General features: G+C 43.2%; 1 protein-coding gene across 27 annotated transcripts in view; it reads right to left on the bottom strand.

Moving 5' to 3' along the window:
• NRCAM (neuronal cell adhesion molecule) overlaps positions 1-20191 on the bottom strand; it is a 276104-nt gene that overhangs the window by 229363 nt on the left and 26550 nt on the right. Inside the window, exon 1 of one of the 27 annotated variants that reach the window (XM_068276522.1) lies at positions 6364-6478. The exons of the other annotated variants lie outside the window; for them this stretch is intronic. The gene's annotated coding sequence lies outside the window, so the exon portion shown is untranslated. Of the gene's footprint in view, positions 1-6363; positions 6479-20191 lie in introns of those variants that run through there. 27 annotated transcript variants of the gene reach the window in all.

The raw sequence follows: 20191 nt of genomic DNA, 5'->3' as shown, positions 1-20191 counted from the left end.
TACATTTACCTTTTTAACATGCAACCATGTAAAGAACTATAACCCCAGCTAAAACGCCACTATCCAGCTGCAAAACGAGGGGTTAATACCCCCCAAATCCCCTCCGTGGTCCCGGGGAGAGCTTCCTGAAAAGGCAGAGCGAAGCCCTGTAGCTCTGCCTTTCAGCGCGTCAGTCTTCCTTCACAGAGAGGGGCGGGGGAGAGGCAGAGATTCGCGCGGCAATTGACACACATGGATGCAGAGCTACAGCTCATAGCTCTGCCTCCAGGAAGAGCAAAATCCACGACCAACAAAGTAGTGGATTTTGAAGGGGGGGGGGGGGGATTTGTGGGGTATTAACCCCTTGTCTTGCCGCAGGATAGCGGCGTTTTAGCTGGGGTTATAGTTCTTTACATGGCTGCATGCTAAAATAGTGAATTTAGACTCACTTCAGAGTCTCTTTAAGGACCAGACACTTTTTTTTCCATTCAGACCACTGCAGCTTTAACGGTTTATTGCTCGCTCATACAACCTACTACCATCTAAATGAATTTTACCTCCTTTTCTTGTCACTAATACAGCTTTCTTTTGGTTTGGTGCTACTTGATTGCTGCTGTGATTTTTAGTTTTTATTAAATTCATCAAAAAAGACATGAATTTTGTCAAAAAAATAATGATTTTTTTTCACTTTCTGAGCTGACATTTTTCAAATAAAGTAAAATTTCTATATACATTTTTGTCTAAATGTATTGTGCTACATGTCTTTGATCAATAAATAGACACTTATTGGATATTTTTTTTTGTTTGGGTAAAAGTTATAGCGTTTACAAACTATGGTGCAAAAAGTGAATTTCCCCAGTTTGAAGCATATCTGACTTTTCTGAGCACCTGTCATGTTTCATTAGGTGCTAGAATTCCAGGATAGTAGAAATACCCCCCAAATGACAACATTTTGGAAAGAAGACATCCCAAAGTATTCACTAAGAGGTATGGTGAGTTCATAGAAGGTTTTATTTTTTGTCACAAGTTAGCGGAAAAAGTTTCCATTTCTGCTAACTTGTGACAAAAAAAAAAAAAAATGAAATCTGCCACGGACTCACCATGCCCCTCTCTGAATACTTTGGGGTGTCTACTTTCCAAAATGGGGTCATTTGTCGGGTGTGTTTACTGTCCTGGCATTTGGGGGGGGGGGGTGCTAAATTGTAAGCACCCCTGTAAAGCCTAAAAGTCCTCATAGGACTTTTGGCCCCTTAGCGCACCTAGGCTGCAAAACAGTGTCACAAATGTGGTATCGCCATACTCAGGAGAAAAAGTATATTGTGTTTTGGGGTGTATTTTACACATACCCATGCTGGTTGGGAGAAATATCTCTGTAAATGAGTTTGTTGTTTTTTTATTTTACACACAATTGTCAATTTACAGAGATATTTCTCCCACCTAGCATGGTATTCCGTTAGGAGTATGGTGAGTTCATAGAAGATTTTATTTTTTGTCACAAGTTAGCGGAAATGTATTTTTATTGTTTTTTTTTTCACAAAGTGTCCTTTTCCACTAACTTGTGACAAAAAATAAAATCTTCTATGAACTCAACATACACCTAACGGAATACCTTGGGGTGTCTCCTTTCTAAAATGGGGTCACTTGTGGGGTTCCTATACTGCCCTGGCATTTTAGGGGCCCTAAACCGTGAGGAGTAGTCTAGAAACCAAATGCCTCAAAATGACCTGTAAAATCCTAAAGGGTGTATTTTTACATATACCATGCTGGGTGGGAGAAATATCTCTGTAAATGAGAATTTTCTTGATTTTTTTACACAAAGTTGTCCATTTACAGAGATATTTCTCCCACCCAGCATTTGTACGGCGATATCACATTTGTGACACTTGTTTGCAGCCTAGATGCGCTAAGAGGCCCAAAGTCCTATGAGTACTTTTAGGATTTCACAGGTCATTTTAAGGCATTTGGTTTCCAGACTACTCCTCACGGTTTAGGGCCCCTAAATGCCAGGGCAGTATAGGAACCCCACAAATGACCCCATTTTAGAAAGACAACACCCCAATGTATTCCGTTAGGAGTATGGTGAGTTCATAGAAGGTTTTATTTTTTGTCACATGTTAGCGGAAATTGATTTTTATTTTTATTTTTTCACAAAGTGTCATTTTGCACTAAGTTGTGACAAAAAATAAAATATTCTATGAACTCACCATACACCTAATGGAATACCTTGGGGTTTATTTTTTCTAAAATGGGGTCACTTGTGGGGTTCCTATACTGCCCTGGCATTTTAGGGGCCCAAAACCATGAGGAGTAGTCTGGAAACCAAACGCTTCAAAAATGACTGTTCAGGGGTATAAGCAATTTTGGTGACAGTTGTTCTATGAGGGGTCGAATTTTGTGGAACCGGTCATAAGAAGGGTGGCCTCTTAGATGACAGGTTGTATTGGCACTGAAGTGCAGGAAGCGCAGGATGTTCTCAAATCGTGACAGGGACATGGCAGCAGAGAACATGGGCATGTGATGTACTGGGTGCGTAGACAAATAAGACCGCAATACATTCTTTTTGACTAGACCCATGTTAAGAAGAAGGCCCAAAAAAATGTTAAGTTTGGAAACTTGGAGTGGTTTTCACCGAAAAGTCTTGGCATGGTAGCTTCTCGGATTGGCGGTTGCGTATTGTGTGGCATAACATTTGGTCTCAGCCACAATTAAGCCATAGAGATCCACGGTGCAGAACAGATGAAAAAGTCTACAGCTGATCCTAGGTTATCCATCTCCACCTAGACCCCAGACTGTGCAGTGAAAGGGGGCAGTATGGGTGCGGCGGAACCAGGGGATTGAAAATTGGGATTTGCCAGCACCTCTGGGAGACTATGGGTAGTACGAGCCTGTTTTGCTGGTGGCTGCGACTCGGGTCTTAATGCACGTGCCACCGAACCAATTTCTACTACCATGCTGGTGCTCGCCACTTCACCAGGGTCTATGGTAGTACTGGTGCTAGGTCCAGGAGATGCTACGCTGCTGGTGCATGCCTCACCAAGAAAACTAGGATCAGCGCTAGCACCACTCTGCTGTCCTTGAGTCTGATCCTGCGCCACCTGCGGTCCAGTGACATGGGGTGTGGTACGCTTGGCTCTAGCCGGGACCTCAACCTCGTCATTGCCATCGGTCAGAGAGCCACTGCTATTCACCGGTTCGTATTCTGACCCGGATGATTCGTCGGATGAGGCTTCCCAATCGCACTCACCCCACTGGGCCAGAATCTCGGTGGCCTTTTCAGCGGAATACCCCATTTTTGCCATGGTGGACTGCTAAATTTAGGGGGTATTCCTCTGAGTTTACCCAGGAAAAAGAGCACCTACCTAGCAAAAGGGAGTACTTGTGAAGTAGAACGCTGTGGTCACTGAGTCTTAATTTAAAAAATCAAAACTGATCTTTACAGCGCCACAGGTATTGTAGTGTTTTTTGCAGTGATCAGAATAAAAAATTCTATCACTGCGGTGGGGCGGGCTGAATGCAAGTGCAGGCGAACGATCAGGCCTGATCGGTCAAACACTGTGTTTTAAGTGCATCCTAGTGACCCTAATATAGATCTGACTGCGATCAGTAATGGTCACTTACAGAAACTATATAGTAGCAATGCTGATTAGCGACAGTGATGATGCTAATCAGCAACTAATTAGTGACTGCGGTGTGGTGGGCTGGGTGCTAACTGACGCCAACTACCCAACGAAGGGCCCTAGCTAAATAACTGGCCTAACTGTTAACACTAGTGATACTAAAAAAGTGACAGTTTTCACTAGGATAGTGACTGGGGGGGGTCAACGGGGGGGGGGGGGTCTGAGGGGGATCTGAGGGTGTGGACGGGTGACCAGAAGCCCGCAAGGGGCAAATTACGGTCTGATCTGATGGGTAGTAGTGACAGGTGGTGACAGGGGGTGATTGATGCGTGATCAGTGGGTGATTAGAGGGGAGAACAGATGTAAACAATACACTTGGGAGGTGATCTGAGGGCGGGCCTGTGGGTGATCTGAGGGTGTGTGCGGGTGATCAGGTGCCCGCAAGGGGCAGGTTAGGGTCTGATCTAATGGGTGGCAGTGACAGGGGGTGAATGATGGGTAATTGACAGGTGATCAATGGGTGATTACAGGGGAGAATAGATGTATACAGTACACGGGGGGGGGGGGGGTGATCAGGAGCCCCTAGGGGGCTGATTAGAGCCTAATCTAAAATATAGCGTTGGCAGGTAGTGACAGGGAGTGATTGATGGGTGATTGGGTGCAAACAGTGGTCTGAGGGGGTGATCATGGGGGGTCTGGGGGGTGCTGTGGGTGATCAGGGGGGCAGGATCAGAGAGTGTGTGTGTGTGTGTGTGTGTGTGTGTGTGTGTGTGTGTTTATATACACAGCTGCCTCCTCCCCTGGTGGCCGCTCGATCACCAAGACCACCAGGGGAGGAGGCAGCCAATATAATACACTTTGTTCGATTAACAAAGGGTATTATACATTTAGGAACAGAGAGATCGGGGTATTTACAACCCGCCGACGCTGCTAATTGGCCGGCGGGTTGACTTCACGGGTGGGCGGAGCCTAATGCCAGCGGATGCGTGCGCATCCCTGCGTGCGATCCCTGGCTAATTAGTTCCCCAGGTGCCGCCCGCCAATCGGAGTTACGCGGTCCTGGGGGAGCCACCTTGCCGCCGCCCATAGGTAGTGGGCGGTCGGCAAGTGGTTAAAGAGGAACTGTTGTGAAAGTCTTAAAATTTAACACACATACAAATAAGAAGTAAACATACTTCTTATTTGTGTATATTTACATATATTTTAAATTTTAAGATGTTGGCGACACAGGTCCTTTAAGAAACTTTAGTTATGTATGTAAAACAGCTTCACTGAGTTCCACAACCAAAAAAAGTATTAGAAAGCACTGTCTTTTGAAGCTCTTATGTCAAATGTCTCATTGTTTCTTGTTTGTTTATGGTTTTCCTGCAGAGGAAAGTTGAAAAGGTCATTAGCTCTGCTCTGTGAATCCATTTAAAATGCTGAGTGTAATGTGTAAACTGCACATATTAGAGAATGATGCAATGTTACAAAAAAAAAAAAAAAAAAAGCTATGTAACTGAAAAATAAAAATATGAGATTTTTTTTTGCTACTAATGTTCTATTAATTATCCGTACTACACATAGAATTACACATAGAATTATAGAATATTAATTACAGGTACTTCTCAAAAAATTAGCATATTGTGATAAAGTTCATTATTTTCTGTAATGTACTGATAAACATTAGACATTCATATATTTTAGATTAATTACACACAACTGAAGTAGTTCAAGCCTTTTATTGTTTTAATATTGATGATTTTGGCATACAGCTCATGAAAACCCAAAATTCCTATCTCAAAAAATTAGCATATTTCATCTGACCAATAAAAGAAAAGTGTTTTTAAAACAAAAAAAAGTCAACCTTCAAATAATTATGTTCAGTTATGCACAGGGCTGTGGAGTTGGAGGTGGAGTCGAAGTCGGGGCAATTTTGGGCACCCGGAGTCGTAGTTGGAGTCGTAGTTTCGTAAACTGAGGAGTCGGATGATTTTTGTATAAAATCCACAGCCCTGTTAAGTATTAGAATAAGGAGTCAGAGTCGAGGAGTCGGAGCCATTTTGGGTACCCGCAGTCTGAGTTGGAGTCGTGGTTTCATAAACCGAGGAGTCAGAGTCGGAAGATTTTTGTACCGACTCCACAGCCCTGGTTATGCACTGAATACTTGGTCAGGAATTCTTTTGCAGAAATGATTGCTTCAATGCGGCATGGCATGGAGGCTCCCTTAGCTTGCTATTTCAATTGGCCTGGCACTGCTATTGGCCTGAGGAAGCGGGCTCAGACCCGTGAAACGCGTTGCCTGTGCTACCAATAAAATCTTTTGTCCCTACAAAGATTTGTCGTCCTTGAGGTAAGCAACCTCAAACCTTTATCGGTTTTAAAACTGCTTTTAAACGCTTTTATATACCACCAGGGCGCCTCTTTAAACCATTTAGTGCATCCCTAACCCCCATACAATACCCGTGTGAGGGGTGGAGGCAGAACATATGTGTTTTACACCACGGTGGACATCTGCCTCCCTTCTTTTTTCCAAGGAGAGCGACCGCATCCAGGTCCTTAGTGACCTCCCCGAGTGGAGTCGGGTTAATTGTCTCCACCTGCTTCCTGTGGTCGGTTGCCCCTCTGCAACCCACTCTTGTGAGTAGATTCTTATCTTCTACATTGACAATTTTGACTAAACATATTACACTATTGTATATAAGTAAACAAGAGTAATAGAGGCGCCAAAATAGGGTAAAATAATTAAAATCAGTTTAAAAGGAGGGACATGGGTGGATTCACCTACCTCAGGTATAACAATGACCAGGCCGAGTTCAGCTGTTAATTTCACAACTAAATTTATTTTAAAACAATCTACAAAAATTGATGCAACGCGTTTCACGGGCCAACATCCCGCTTCATCAGGCAATTGTAAAAAGAGAACACTGGGGAAGAAAGGGGAAACAAAAGAGGGAAAATAACTCTACTAGGAGGTGCTCAAATACTTCAGCTGTAGTTTTTCAAATTCTTAAGTGATATTTTTTACATGTCCTCCATTATACAATATAGTATTTATGGCAATAAGTAGATCTCATAATGCAATAGAAGAATTGTACCCATCATTTATAAAATGTAGATCAAAAAGTGTCACCGTTCAGACATCTATGTGAGTAATTCCCATCTTTTCAATAGGCTTTGTTTAGTTGTATAAACTCATTTTTCAAATGCCCGACACAAGAAAATCATCATGCACGGCGGCATGTATATAGGATAACGAAGATATCTTGGTACTTACCAGCTGAAGATCAGTATCAAGCCAGAGCGCCTCTATAGAGACTGGACGCTCACTGCTCAGCTGTTTATAGGGGGAATGGCGGCAAAAAAACAGCCGGGCGGGTATGGTGAGCCGGACACGGACGTGACGTATTCGTGGCGTCATGCGTCAATACGTACGCACGTATTGACGCATGACGCCACGAATACGTCACGCACATGCGCAGAGAGTGCCCGGCAACAGGAGCGCGATGTAGGACGCGCTCCGCCGGGCAGCGCAGGCGTACTACTCTGGGTCATTGCGACCCGGAAGTAGTAAGAGGCCCATGGATTGGATGTTCGCACATCTCTAATCACCATACTGTCTGAAATGCTTGTTGGTGTGATTCTGGACAGCATGCAGCAGGTTTTTGTAGCATGTATCCAAATCTCTATAGCCGCACATGGCACAACGATAGCAGTGCCAATTCGGAAATGGGCTGGACATCCAGTGGAAATAGGGCCTTAATCTCCCTGGCGGTGCATTTCTGTCTGCAATTATGAGTCAAAAGTGGTACATTTTTTTCAAGAATTTTAGGCCTCCAATTCTTAAGTCATAACTTAACCAAAATATATCAGAATAAAAGCCTGGTAGACATTCTGCATATAAATAGAAGCCTGGAACACAAAATTGTTGAATTTTTTAAATTTATGAATAAACTAAAAAAATTGTACAAATAAGGCAGGCAGAGAGTAGTCAAAATCCATGCAGACTTCGGTGCAAGCGGCAGGGATAGGAAGTCAAAATCCAGGCAGACGTCGGTGCAGGAGGCAGGCAGAGGGTAGTCAAAATCCAGGCAGACGTCGGTTGGTACCTATATATACACAGATATGGATGTATAAAGTTGAGTCCACTTTAATTTTTTCCCACCCCCCTCGATGACGTCATGCCGACTGACGTCACGCCACACTGCCTCCCTGATTAGCCGCCTGGGACCCCTAAAAGAAGAATTAAGCTAAGGGGATCCTGGCGTCCTGCTGTCAGCGCCGATCAAAACCGCCACGCGCGGGCTTCTCCTGGGTCCCGCGCGCGGCGGTTTTGAGCCAGCCTGAGCTGAACTCGGGCTTACCGTTATGGGTAAGTGAATCTCAGCCCGAACTCAGCTCGGGAATACCACCAGGGGTGTTAAAGAGAAGATCCGGGTTCAATAAAAAAAGATCTAATTACCTGGTGCTTCCTCCAGCCCTTGGCAGCCGTCCTGTGCCGTCGCCACAGCTCCTCCCGCAGCCGGTGGCTTGGGGTCCCCCTCCGTTGCAGATGCCAACTGGCACTTACTGCGCCTGCGGGAGTGCATGGCAGCGCCGCTCGTGACAACGCTCAAGAAGCCTGAAGCTTTCTGCGCAGGCACAGAACTACTGCGCCTGCACAGAATGCTCCAGGCCATGTGAGCACGATCATGAGCGGCGCGGCCGTGCACTCGAACAGGCGCAGAAGATGCCAACCTGGCGAGGGCGGCATCTGCAATGAAGGGGCCCCTGGGCCACCGGCTGGGAGTGGAGCTGTGGCGAGGGCACAAGATGGCTGCCAGGTGCTGGAGGAATCCCCAGGTAGATAGATCTTTTTATTTTGCTTGGATCTTCTCTTTAATGGAACTAGATACTATATACTATACTACACTATATATAGTACTATATGTACCCATATTTATCTCATCATGTCACAAGCAACTTCAGGTATGCTTTAACTTCCTACTTACTTGCCATACAAAACAAGTAAGCAGTTTGTATATAAGTACACTTTAAAATCCTTTAAAATCCTAGTTCAGGAATAGTTTGCAAATGTGTTCAATTGAAAATTATTATAAATTAATTATCATATTTTTGGACCATAAGATGCACTTTTTCTCCCACAAAATTGTGTGGAAAAAGTCAGAGCATTTTATCGTCCGAAAGTATGCCAGGTCTGCCTCCCCTTCCCCCACCACCACCTATCGTTCAGCATGCTCTGAGTCCTTCGTCTATCTCCAGCCAGTGCTCTGAGTTCTCTGTCTATCCCCTGCTCTGAGTCTGCGCTGCAGGTCCTCAGTCTGCCCCCTTCCTCCATCTCCAGACGGTGCTCCAATTTCTCTGTCCTTCCTACTTTCATTGTCTCTGCATGGTGGCACCTGTGCACTATCATGCTTATGCTTATGCATGATAGTGCACAGGTGCCACCATGCAGAGACAATGAAAGTAGGAAGGACAGAGAAATTGGAGCACCGTCTGGAGATGGAGGAAGGGGGCAGACTGAGGACCTGCAGAGCAGACTCAGAGCAGGGGATAGACAGAGAACTCAGAGTCTCTGGAACCTGTGCACCACCATGACATACAGCAGATACAAGCAGAAAGACGGAGCTGTAAAATGGAGGACAGAGCATGACAATGTTCTGTCCGATCATGTTGCTGTAACTCCCATCATCAACACCTTTTGGAGACGGATGAGGAGCAGATGGAGGACTTGGAGTGCCCAGCTGCAGATAGAGGAGGAGTCAGAGGACTTGGAGTACACTGTCTGGATAGGATAGTTTAAGATGGTGGGGCCGCAAAGTTTAGTGTAGGGTAGCTATTGTAGCTGGTGCGGCAGCAGGAGTTAATGTAGCTTAGATAGAGTCAGCTTGGGGGAAAAGCTCCACAAGAAGGCCCTGCAGCATGGATGCCCCAGGTGTAATATATATTGGTTTCCCCCTGACTCTTGACCTCTAAACCTAGGTGCATCTTATGCTCACCAGTGTCTTATGGTACAAAAATATGGACCGTAACAGATTTAAAATTTTTTGTAAGAAGCGAAGTAATAGATCCTCTACTACCACCTGTGACTGACAGCGGCTTTCTAAAACATTTCAAGCTTAAAGGGAACCTTAACTGAGCAGGATATGGATTTTTCCTTTTAAAATAATACCAGTTGCCTAGCTCTCCTTCTGATCCTGTGTCTCCAATACTTTTAGCCACAGTCCCTGAACAAGCATGCAGATCAGATGCTCTGACTGAAGTCAGACTGGATTAGCTGCATGCTTGTTTCAGGTGTGTTATTCAGCCAATACTGCAGCTAATGAGATCAGCAGGACTGCCAGGCAACTGGTATTGCTTAAAAGGAAAAATCCACATCTCTCTCAGTTTAGGTTCCCTTTAAGTAACATGAGCATGGTGTAGGGGTATTGCTTCTCCAGCTGAAGCCAGGCCTCTCTACTGAATGCTATCCTATTATGTATTCATACTCACTGTAAGAGGAGAGCAGGAAGTAATCAGGTAGCTGGAGGTTGCCGAGGAGGAAGTGAGGAACTATCAACTTTTTTTTTTAACTAAACCATTTTGTGTTTATACAAAACAATGTTCTAATAAATACATATGAAAAACTTTGCCAGACCCTGGGACTTTAATGGCTGATTAACATAACATAATAAACTGGAACACATCAGGGGCTACTTTCTATAAATACATGGCACATTGGCGCCCATCAGTTTGGTGCAGAGACCTAAATAACGGCTCACTCTGCTGCTGCGTAAACTCTGGGCGCCTGTAATTACCATTTCCCCCTTGAGTTGTAGCAGAGGAAAAAGTAATTTGGGGTCCGACAAATGCCAGATCCGTGTATTACACGTGCGCAGGGGGCGAACTATAGCAATACCAAGCGCCGGCGCTACGTGGCGCGCGCCAAAGAGCCCTGCTTCAACTTTCTATACCTCTTCTATTATAATAGGATACATCATTTAATAAAGAAGAAATGCTGCCCTAAAAGAAGAATCAAAGACTCTGGGCAGAAGCTGAACAAAACAATATATTGTTCGGTGGTATCTGTCAATGATTGGAAATGTTTAATGTCTTTCCTGGAAGAGTGTGAGAAAGTATGAGAAATATTATCAGGCCCAGTGATGTATGCTGCATTGTTTGAATAGCTAGCCCACTGGAGAGGGTTTCAGATTCATGACATCTTTCATAGCTCATGACCTCCCACAGTATTCCCCAGCCAGGCTGAGGCCTTTTATTCTTGTCCTTCTCTTACTTCCCCATAACTATTCAGCCTCTTGCTACTGCTTGGAGAGCATAGCGTGATCACAAGTACTACTGAGCACACACAGAAATACCTTGTTGTTCAGTCATCATTTTCCTGGCAAGAAAGGAAAAAGAAAAGGAAATGTGGAACATAAAGGGGACTGGTGAACAATAAGAAGAAATTTGCTGTCTATTGAGATGCTAAGTGCCCAGTTTATCCAGCCTGTTCAAACTCACTTTTCTTATATATCAGTTTATTTCCAACGTTATATATAGAAAACAAATCAAAGGAACTGGGAAAAGTCCTCAGTCTTTGCTTTTGAACTGCATGAGTGATTATGATTCAGTTATAAAGACACTGAGTTTCCTCGCAGAAAATGAGTAATTATAATTTGCAAGCCTGATCATATTCTGCAAGGCCAGCCATACAAAAGATGGAGGAGATGACCCAACACAGGAGGGCTGCTGCTCTGTATGCTTAGCTGAAAAGAAATAAAATATCTGTGCCACTGGGGAAGGATATTTGCACTTGGGTAGCATCTGCAAAGAATACAAAAACGGCTCCTTCCATTTACTTTCACTGGCAAACTTTTGCACTCCCAAGCCAGCCTTTTTCTGCAAACAGTAAGGCACATTCGTATGCAAATACTCGGTATTGTCAGCTTTTAACCAATTAGCTGCTCGGTCATCATCAATGTGACATGCAGAGTTTTACATGCAAATGAAAAGCTGGTTGAGAATGCCTTTTTAGCACAACTTGTGGCTCCAATACACAACAAACCACCTACAAAAACCAAATGCAAACACATCTGATCTCATAGTTGTTATATTTTGGAGCAATACATGTTTACATTAACAATAATAAAAACTAAAAGCATAACTCCATGAAAACACCATTTAATCTTGTACTGTATTAAAAGCGTAATGAAACCCAGCATTTCTTCTTTGCTCTAATAGATTATTTACAGCATATCAGTGTTCTCCCCAGGATTTTTTTCCAGCCGGGTGGCATGAAAAAGTAGCCGGGTGGCGTGCGACGGGGAAGTGCAGGACAAGTGCAACTCTGCTTACAGCATAGGGGGAGGATGAGGAGACGAGCCGATGTACCTGCTAGGTACACACGATGCAATTTTCTGACAGATGTACTGTCGGATGGACTATTTCCAACATGTTTAATCTGATTTTCAATCGATTTTCCGTTTACTTGGACATGTTGGAAATAGTCCATCTGACAGTAAATCTGTCAGAAAATTTAATCGTGTGTACCTAGCATTAGGGAGAAAGTATTTCAGATTATGGTGCTCAGGTTACTTTAAAGCAGACCAGCACTCAGAACTTTCTCTCTTCTCTAAAAGATAAGCAACAATATAATACATTTTAATGGAAGACATTTCATTGTTACAGCTGATACAAATTCTACAATAAATCTGCACTGTTTCTACTTCCTCCTTTCAAGGAAGCAGACATTGTTAACCTCCTGTGCTTTCAAAATAGTTTATCTGCTATAGCAGTCAGGTGACACAGGGAAAAAAAAACTACAAATTGTGATTAGACAAGAGGGGTAATTAGACAGGCCAGGCTCTATAAATACATGCAGGGTACATTTCACCGTTTTCCTTCTATGCAAGAGTTCAGGTCCACTTTGTTCATGCAGAGTGATTGTTGAAGGGGGAGGTGGAGCATTACTGATAGGATGCAAGCTGGGGGGTAGATACAGACACAGCAGGAGAGAAGATTGCTTTTTTTTTTTAAACTTTAAGTTTGGGACTCCGGAGCAGAAAAGAGCTGAGTGCAGAGGAGGCTGCCTCGGAAACACCCTGTCACTCTACATGCCCTGTAATGCTCGATCCTCCCCCGAACTGAACATAAAAGTAAAGCAAACGTCTGAGCTCTGAAGTTATATCACCTCTTCTAGCTGATTAGACCAGCAGCTCCTTATCTGAACGGCATTGTTATCTGCTGTCTGCGGGGATGGTGAATGAAGAAGTCGCTTCTGACTGACTGTCCCTGTTTGCAGAAGGAACGCACATGGTCTCTCTCCTCGCATAACTTCTGCAGGCTGCTGAGAAAGATGTGTGGGCGTGCTTGCTTGGCTGCCTCTCTTTCCATTGGCCAGAGAGCTGCCAGCATAAAATAATGCCTGTTTCATTGGAGTGCGGGAGGCAGAGACAGAGCAGAGTTTCCAGCTAGATGCATGGTGCAGCCCCTTACAACCCGCCCAGCCAATCCCTGCTCCACTAGACCAGACAGCGTGAGGTGACAGGCAGAGAAGCGCTCCTCAGCTCCTGCAGTGTACAGCGTCAGCTCTCCCTATTGTGCGAGAGCTGGACGCTGATTGCTAGCAGGCAATGGAGCGCTCCTGCCTGGGTTTTTTTGCAGCTGGGTGGGTGATTGACAGCTGGGCGGGGTCTGAAACCAGCCGGGCGGCCCGCCCACTTAATTGGCCCTGGGGAGAACACTGCATATTATCGACAAGTAGCATTTTTTTTTCTAGAACAGCATTCAAAGGGTTACACACAGGACAGAGGCCCAGTGCACATCAAAAACCTCTAGCAGATCCGCAAAACGCTAGAGGTTTTTGAAGCAGATTTCAGAGCGATTCTAGGCAGGTTTTCTAAACATGCCTAGCGTTTTCTGGGGTGTTTTTGTGTAGCAGATCTCAAATATTGTTACAGTAAAGCTGTTACTGAACAGCTACTATAACAAAAACGCCTGGAAAAACCACTCTGATCTAGCATATTTCAGAGCGGTTTTCCATTTTCCTATACTTTAACATTGAGGCAGAAACGCCTCAGAAATCTAAAAAATGCTGCAGCCCCCGAGTTTGCGTTTGTGGAAAAAACGACCCGCTCTGGTGTGCACCGTCCCATTCACTTTCATTAGCAAAGCGGTTTCCCCCTGCAAGCATTTTAAAAACCGCTCCAGAACCGCTCTGGTGTGCACCAGCCCTTAGAAGTTCCCTGCCAGCACAGCTGGGTGCATCCAAACTTTAGATAATGTTATCTTGTATTTAATTGTATCACGTGAGGAATGTAAATAAACACTTCTCTGACACTGCAGGCTCTGCTGAACAGAGTCAGACAATTAGAAAGCAGTTCTGCTTAGGTTAGAACATGAATAAAGCAGTTATAATAAAATGCAAAGTCAGCTCTCAGGGCAAAAAAAGTGTACTTTGGGAACGTATAATTTCTAAATAAATAATAATACTTATGCACAAAAGCAAATATGATAACAGTATGGTATATAAAAAGTAGGAAAACATGTTTTTATTGAATATTATGTCAGGGTTTTATACTGCTTTAAGTAAAAAACTATAACCAATCTCACATACACCGAGGAAAGCAAAATCGGGACACAAAGCCACAGACTTCCTGTTCCACCTCGAGAAAATGAAAACATTAAAAACTTTACAGACCACAAACAGAAAATACTGTAGTAAGCATATACTGTATTTATTATCACTCATTGGCCCATATACAGTGGGTTGCAAAAGTATTCGGCCCCTTTGAAGTTTTCCACATTTTGTCACATTACTGCCACAAACATGAATCAATTTTATTGGAATTCCACGTGAAAAACCAACACAAAGTGGTGTACATGTGAGAAGTGGATCGAAAATCATACATCATTCCAAACATTTTTTACAAATAAATAACTGCAAAGTGGGGTGTGCGTAATTATTCGGCCCCCTGAGTCAATACTTTGTAGAACCACCTTTTGCTGCAATTACAGCTGCCAGTCTTTTAGGGTATGTCTCTACCAGCTTTGCACATCTAGAGACTGAAATCCTTGCCCATTCTTCTTTGCAAAACAGCTCCAGCTCAGTCAGATTAGATGGACAGCGTTTGTGAACAGTAGTTTTCAGATCTTGCCACAGATTCTCGATTGGATTTAGATCTGATCTGGACTTTGACTGGGCCATTTTAACACATAGATATGTTTTGTTTTAAACCATTCCATTGTTGCCCTGGCTTTATGTTTAGGGTCATTGTCCTGCTGGAAAGTGAACCTCCGCCCCAGTCTCAAGTCTTTTGCAGTCTCCAAGAGGTTTTCTTCCAAGTTTGCCCTGTATCTGGCTCCATCCATCTTCCTATCAACTCTGACCAGCTTCCCTGTCCCTGCTGAAGAGATGCACCCCCTGAGCATGATGCTGCCACCACCATATTTGACAGTGGGGATGGTGTGTTCAGAGTGATGTGCAGTGTTAGTTTTCTGCCACACATAGCGTATTGCATTTTGGCCAAAAAGTTCCATTTTGGTCTCATCTGACCAGAGCACCTTCTTCCACATGGTTGCTGTGTCCCCCACATGGCTTGTGACAAACTGCAAATGGGACTTCTTATGCTTTCTGTTAACAATGCCTTTCTTCTTGCCACTCTTCCATAAAGACCAACTTTGTACAGTGCATGACTAATAGTTGTCCTATAGACAGAGTCTCCCACCTGAGCTGTAGATCTCTGCAGCTCGTCCAGAGTCACCATGGGCCTCTTGACTGCATTTCTGATCAGCGCTCTCCTTGTTCGGCCTGTGAGTTTAGGTGGATGGCCTTGTCTTGGTAGGTTTACAGTTGTGCCATACTCTTTCCATTTCTGAATGATCGCTTGAACAGTGCTCCGTGGGACGTTCCAGGCTTTGGAAATCTTTTTGTAGCCTAAGCCTGCTTTAAATTTCTCCATAACTTGATCCCTGACCTGTCTTGTGTGTTCTTTGGACTTCACGGTGTTGTTGCTCCCAATATTCTCTTAGACAACCTCTGAGGCCCTCACAGAGCAGCTGTATTTGTACTGACATTAGATTACACACAGGTGCACTCTAGTCATTAGCACTCATCAGGCAATGTCTATAGGCAACTGACTGCACTAAGATCAAAGGGGGCCGAATAATTATGCACACACCACTTTGCAGTTATTTATTTGTAAAAAATGTTTGGAATCATGTATGATTTTCGTTCCACTTCTCATGTGTACAGCACTTTGTGTTGGTCTTTCATGTGGAATTCCAATAAAATTGATTCATGTTTGTGGCAGTAATGTGACAAAATGTGGAAAACTTCAAGGGGGGGCGAATACTTTTGCAACCCACTGTACAATTAACTTTTTCTCCTGAGTTTTCCCCTAGGAGATAATTTTTCACATTGCATTTTAAATTTTTCAACACTTTGCAATGGAAAAAATTTCAAAAAGTGAGTGAAAAAAGTACTATCATAATTACTTTGTGTATTTTCTTGCTTACTGGTGGTTTAAAAACCATTTTATTGACAAGGTGTGAAAATATTACCTAGGAGTAAAGTCAGGAGAAAAAGATAATTTCATATGCGCCATTTTCTCTACACTTACAATCATGTTATCAAATTCATTTCTGGCAGGGGTTTGCTTTAAATAGTATGTCAGGCTTTTTTTTTTATTTTTAATTTGAGCAATATCAGTTTTTCTGGATGATTTGAATAAAGTTGTATGGACACACCATAGGTTGGCAGCACATTCTGGGCAGTTGGGATGTTAACACCTACATCACATGCAGTTATATTTCAAGGTTGTTAGAGCACACAATCACACTGTACATCTGATGCACCAGAATGCTGTGTACCATGAAGGACATTAAAAATCATTCACTTTCAGCCAGAGGGCAACATTGAACTTTTTAGTAGCAAGATTGTCTGTGCATTAGCTTCCATTAGTAATGTGCAGTCCATAATTAATCAAAGCCAGTGAAGATATGATCCTGCAGCTCTATCTATTTATTAATCTGATGTTGGACAGGATGTGAATTGACCCAAAGAAAATATGGTGAATCTCAACCCTTGAAATGCCATACAGCATGTAAGGAACAAAATGTGACCACAGTATAACATAGCCAGCACCACAAGCTGGCCATCTCTGATTTCCATAGAAAAAAAAATATCCTGATCATACCATTTCATCTGTACTTGGTGGCCATACATAAATCTGTACATTTCTGGTCCGGATCTGTCCTGTCAGTTTTGCGTCAGTTTTACCTGACTGGAAAGGAAATGTACACCTTTCATGTGTGAACATATCCATAGAAATCCATACAAAACTGATAGGACTGGACTGGAAATGTACACCTTTTATGTGTGAACACACCCATAGATACACATACAAAACTGACAGGACTGGACTGGAAATGTACACCTTTAATGTGTGAATGAACACACCCATAGATACACATACAAAACTGGCAGGACTGGAAATGTACACCTTTTTACAGTATGTGTGAACACAGCCATAGAAACTCGTACAAACTGACAGAACAGGACCGGACCGGAAATATACAGAATTATGTGCGGAGCCCAGCCATAGAAACACATACAAAACTGATGCCAACTGTCAAAAACAGTTTGACAGTTGACTGGACACCTTTTTATATGTGAACTTAGCCTAAATCATATTACTCACATTCACAATGAAATTATGTTTTGACCCTTTCTATGCCCTTCATACTCCCATCTGACCTCATCACACATCTCCCCCTCATCTTAGATCAACAAACATATCCACCTCACACTAATTCACTACACCAAGCATTTCTTTCTGGTCTTGGAGAATTTAAATACTACTTTCTTTTTCTCCTTTTTTATGTTCAAGTGCCATCTTAATATAGCTTTAACATTTCTTAGGCCCTTTCACACTGGCGCAGTACATCGCGGCAATTTACCGCTCTTCTACCTCAGGGCAATGAAAGTCTATGGGTGCTTTCATATTGCCTGCGATGCAGTGTGGTGCTCCAGAGGTGCTCAATCTAACGCGATACATAAACGACATTAGCGCGCGTATCTGTATTGATAAGCGGTGGACCAGAAGTCATGTAAGTCTATGGTGACGCAGATATTTTAAAAATGTTGGCGATGGCGGTGTGGCGATGCAAGCGTGGAAGCAAATTTTTACAATACCCTTCCGTGCACTTCCGTATACCCGAAACAGGAAGTGAACGCAAGCGGGCGGCACTTCCTGTTTGGCCAGATGCCAGAAGGTGAATACCTCATAGTAACGCAGTATTCCCAGAAAGCCTGTCTTTGGCAGTACAGTGTGGTGCAGCAGCCACACCGCTGCCGCTGGTATTCATTGTTAAGCCAGGCAAGTGTTGGCAGTGATGAGATGCCTTTTATATTACATACTTTCAATCAACAAGATTGTTATATGCAAATTTGAGGAGTCTGAGTCAATGGAATCATAAACTGAGGAGTCAGAGATGGATGATTTTTGTATCGACTCCATAGCCTTGGGTAGAACTATCCCAAATGAATTGCACAATCACAAACTGACCTGGCAAAAACTACAAAAAAAAAAGTTAAACACTCCACATTTACAAAAACGTTCGAGTGACAACACATACTGTAATATAAGAAGTCAACCAATGCTAAATATGGAAAATACATTTGAATTTAGGCCTGTCCACGACAGCTTCATTGAATATTTTGTTTAATGATAAATGTCCATCTTACTATTAAGACAGGCTTGTATAATCAATGGCAAAGGTTTCTAAAACATACCAATGCAGTTACATGAGGCAGCAACTTGTGCTTGAGCATTACATTGTCTTGAGTACAGACATCAAAAATGTTGTGTCAAGTGTACGTCTAAAATGGGCTTTTTGTAGAGTACAGTGGCTTTTTGTATTCCTAGAACACATGTGAATAAAGGACGAGGCCCTTGCTGGCTGAGCACAGGCGCCATTGTGTGTGCATGCTTCAGAACACGCCACAGCTAATCTAAGTTCATATTAAATTTATAGGCCGCTAATATGTGGTTAGTATTTAAACAGACTTTCTAATTCTATGTCGCCGAGCGAAGTAAATAACATGTCATGGGGCAGCACGGTGGCGTAGTGGTTAGCTCTCTCGCCTTGCAGCGCCGGGTCCCTGGTTCGAATCCCAGCCAGGGCACCGTCTGCAAAGAGTTTGTATGTTCTCTCCGTGTCTGCGTGGGTTTCCTCCGGGCACTCCGGTTTCCTCCCACATTCCAAAAACATACAGATAAGTTAATTGGCTCCCCCTAAAATTGGCCCTAGACTACAGTACTTACACTACATAATATAGACATATGGCAATGGTAGGGAATAGATTGTGAGCTCCTTTGAGGGACAGTTAGTGACAAGATATATATACTCTGTACAGCGCTGCGTAATATGTCAGCGCTATATAAATACTAAATAATAATAATAATAATAATAATGTCTGAAAATTACAAGCAGATCACTAAATGATTAATGCTGGCTGAATAAACACATTTTAGCAGCTTGTGTTTCCTGTGTGGGCAGGAAGAGTCATAACTGCTGTCTTGCTACATTCCTAGAAACAGAGCTGTCAAGTATAAATTAGGAATGGCTAAACAATCTGAACAACCTATACAAATGGCAAATGGGTTAGGATTAGATGGAATTTCTACTTTGCTGTACAAATATGAGCATGGGAAACCTCCTATGCCAAGAGGTTTACTATAAACCTAATGCCTGGAACACAACATGCAATTTCCCGTCAGTTAGACGGTCGAATCAATCATTTTCGGCAGGTCTAATCTGATTTCCGATCAATTTTTTGATCACTTCTATACAAAATCGATCAGAAAAATGTTCAGAAAGCAGATCGGACCTGTCAGAAATGATCGATTAGACCGTCAATCTGACCGGAAATTGCATGTTGTGTACCAGGCATAAAGCTAAGTACACACCCAGGATAGCGGTCATCCAAAACAACTGTTCATGATGAATTTGGGGGACAGTTTAGGAATAAATGAGCAGAATTCCCTGTTCTATGGAGAGCGAAGAGGGAGAACAAATAGGTACTACGTGGGCATAAAGAGGTAGCGCCACACAGGTGTCACCACAACACCACACAATAATGTCCTTCATTATATCACAATCACTGTGTCATGACATATGGAGCAGTCTCTCTCATAACACCAACACCAAGGGAGTGGTGGAGGTTCTTCATATTGAAGATTTAAAGGATACTGCATATCATTCAGCTTTTGTTATGAGAGAGACTGCTCCATACGTCATAACACAGTGATTGCAATATACTGAAAGACTGTATTGTATTGTGTTGTGGTGACACCTGTGTGGCGCTATCTCTTTATGTTGTTACAATTGTGAAGAGAGAGGGCGAACCGGGAGGGATATACTGCACAGCGTCTTAGCATACGTATTTTGTGTATACAAAACCTATAAGCTAGCGCATTTGTGTTGAATCCTTACTACGTGGGCAGGTCCAGCTTAGAAAAGAAGAATGACATCCCCCAGATCCAAGTAGCAGGCAACACCTGATAACAAACCGCAGTAACAGATACCACATGAGAGGTTAAAGTAACATACAGCACCCTAAGACAGAATCGAAT

This window comes from Hyperolius riggenbachi, chromosome 3 (assembly GCF_040937935.1).
Source record: "Hyperolius riggenbachi isolate aHypRig1 chromosome 3, aHypRig1.pri, whole genome shotgun sequence".
Taxonomy (NCBI): Eukaryota; Metazoa; Chordata; class Amphibia; order Anura; family Hyperoliidae; genus Hyperolius; species Hyperolius riggenbachi.
This window is presented reverse-complemented; position numbering and strand designations above follow the sequence as displayed.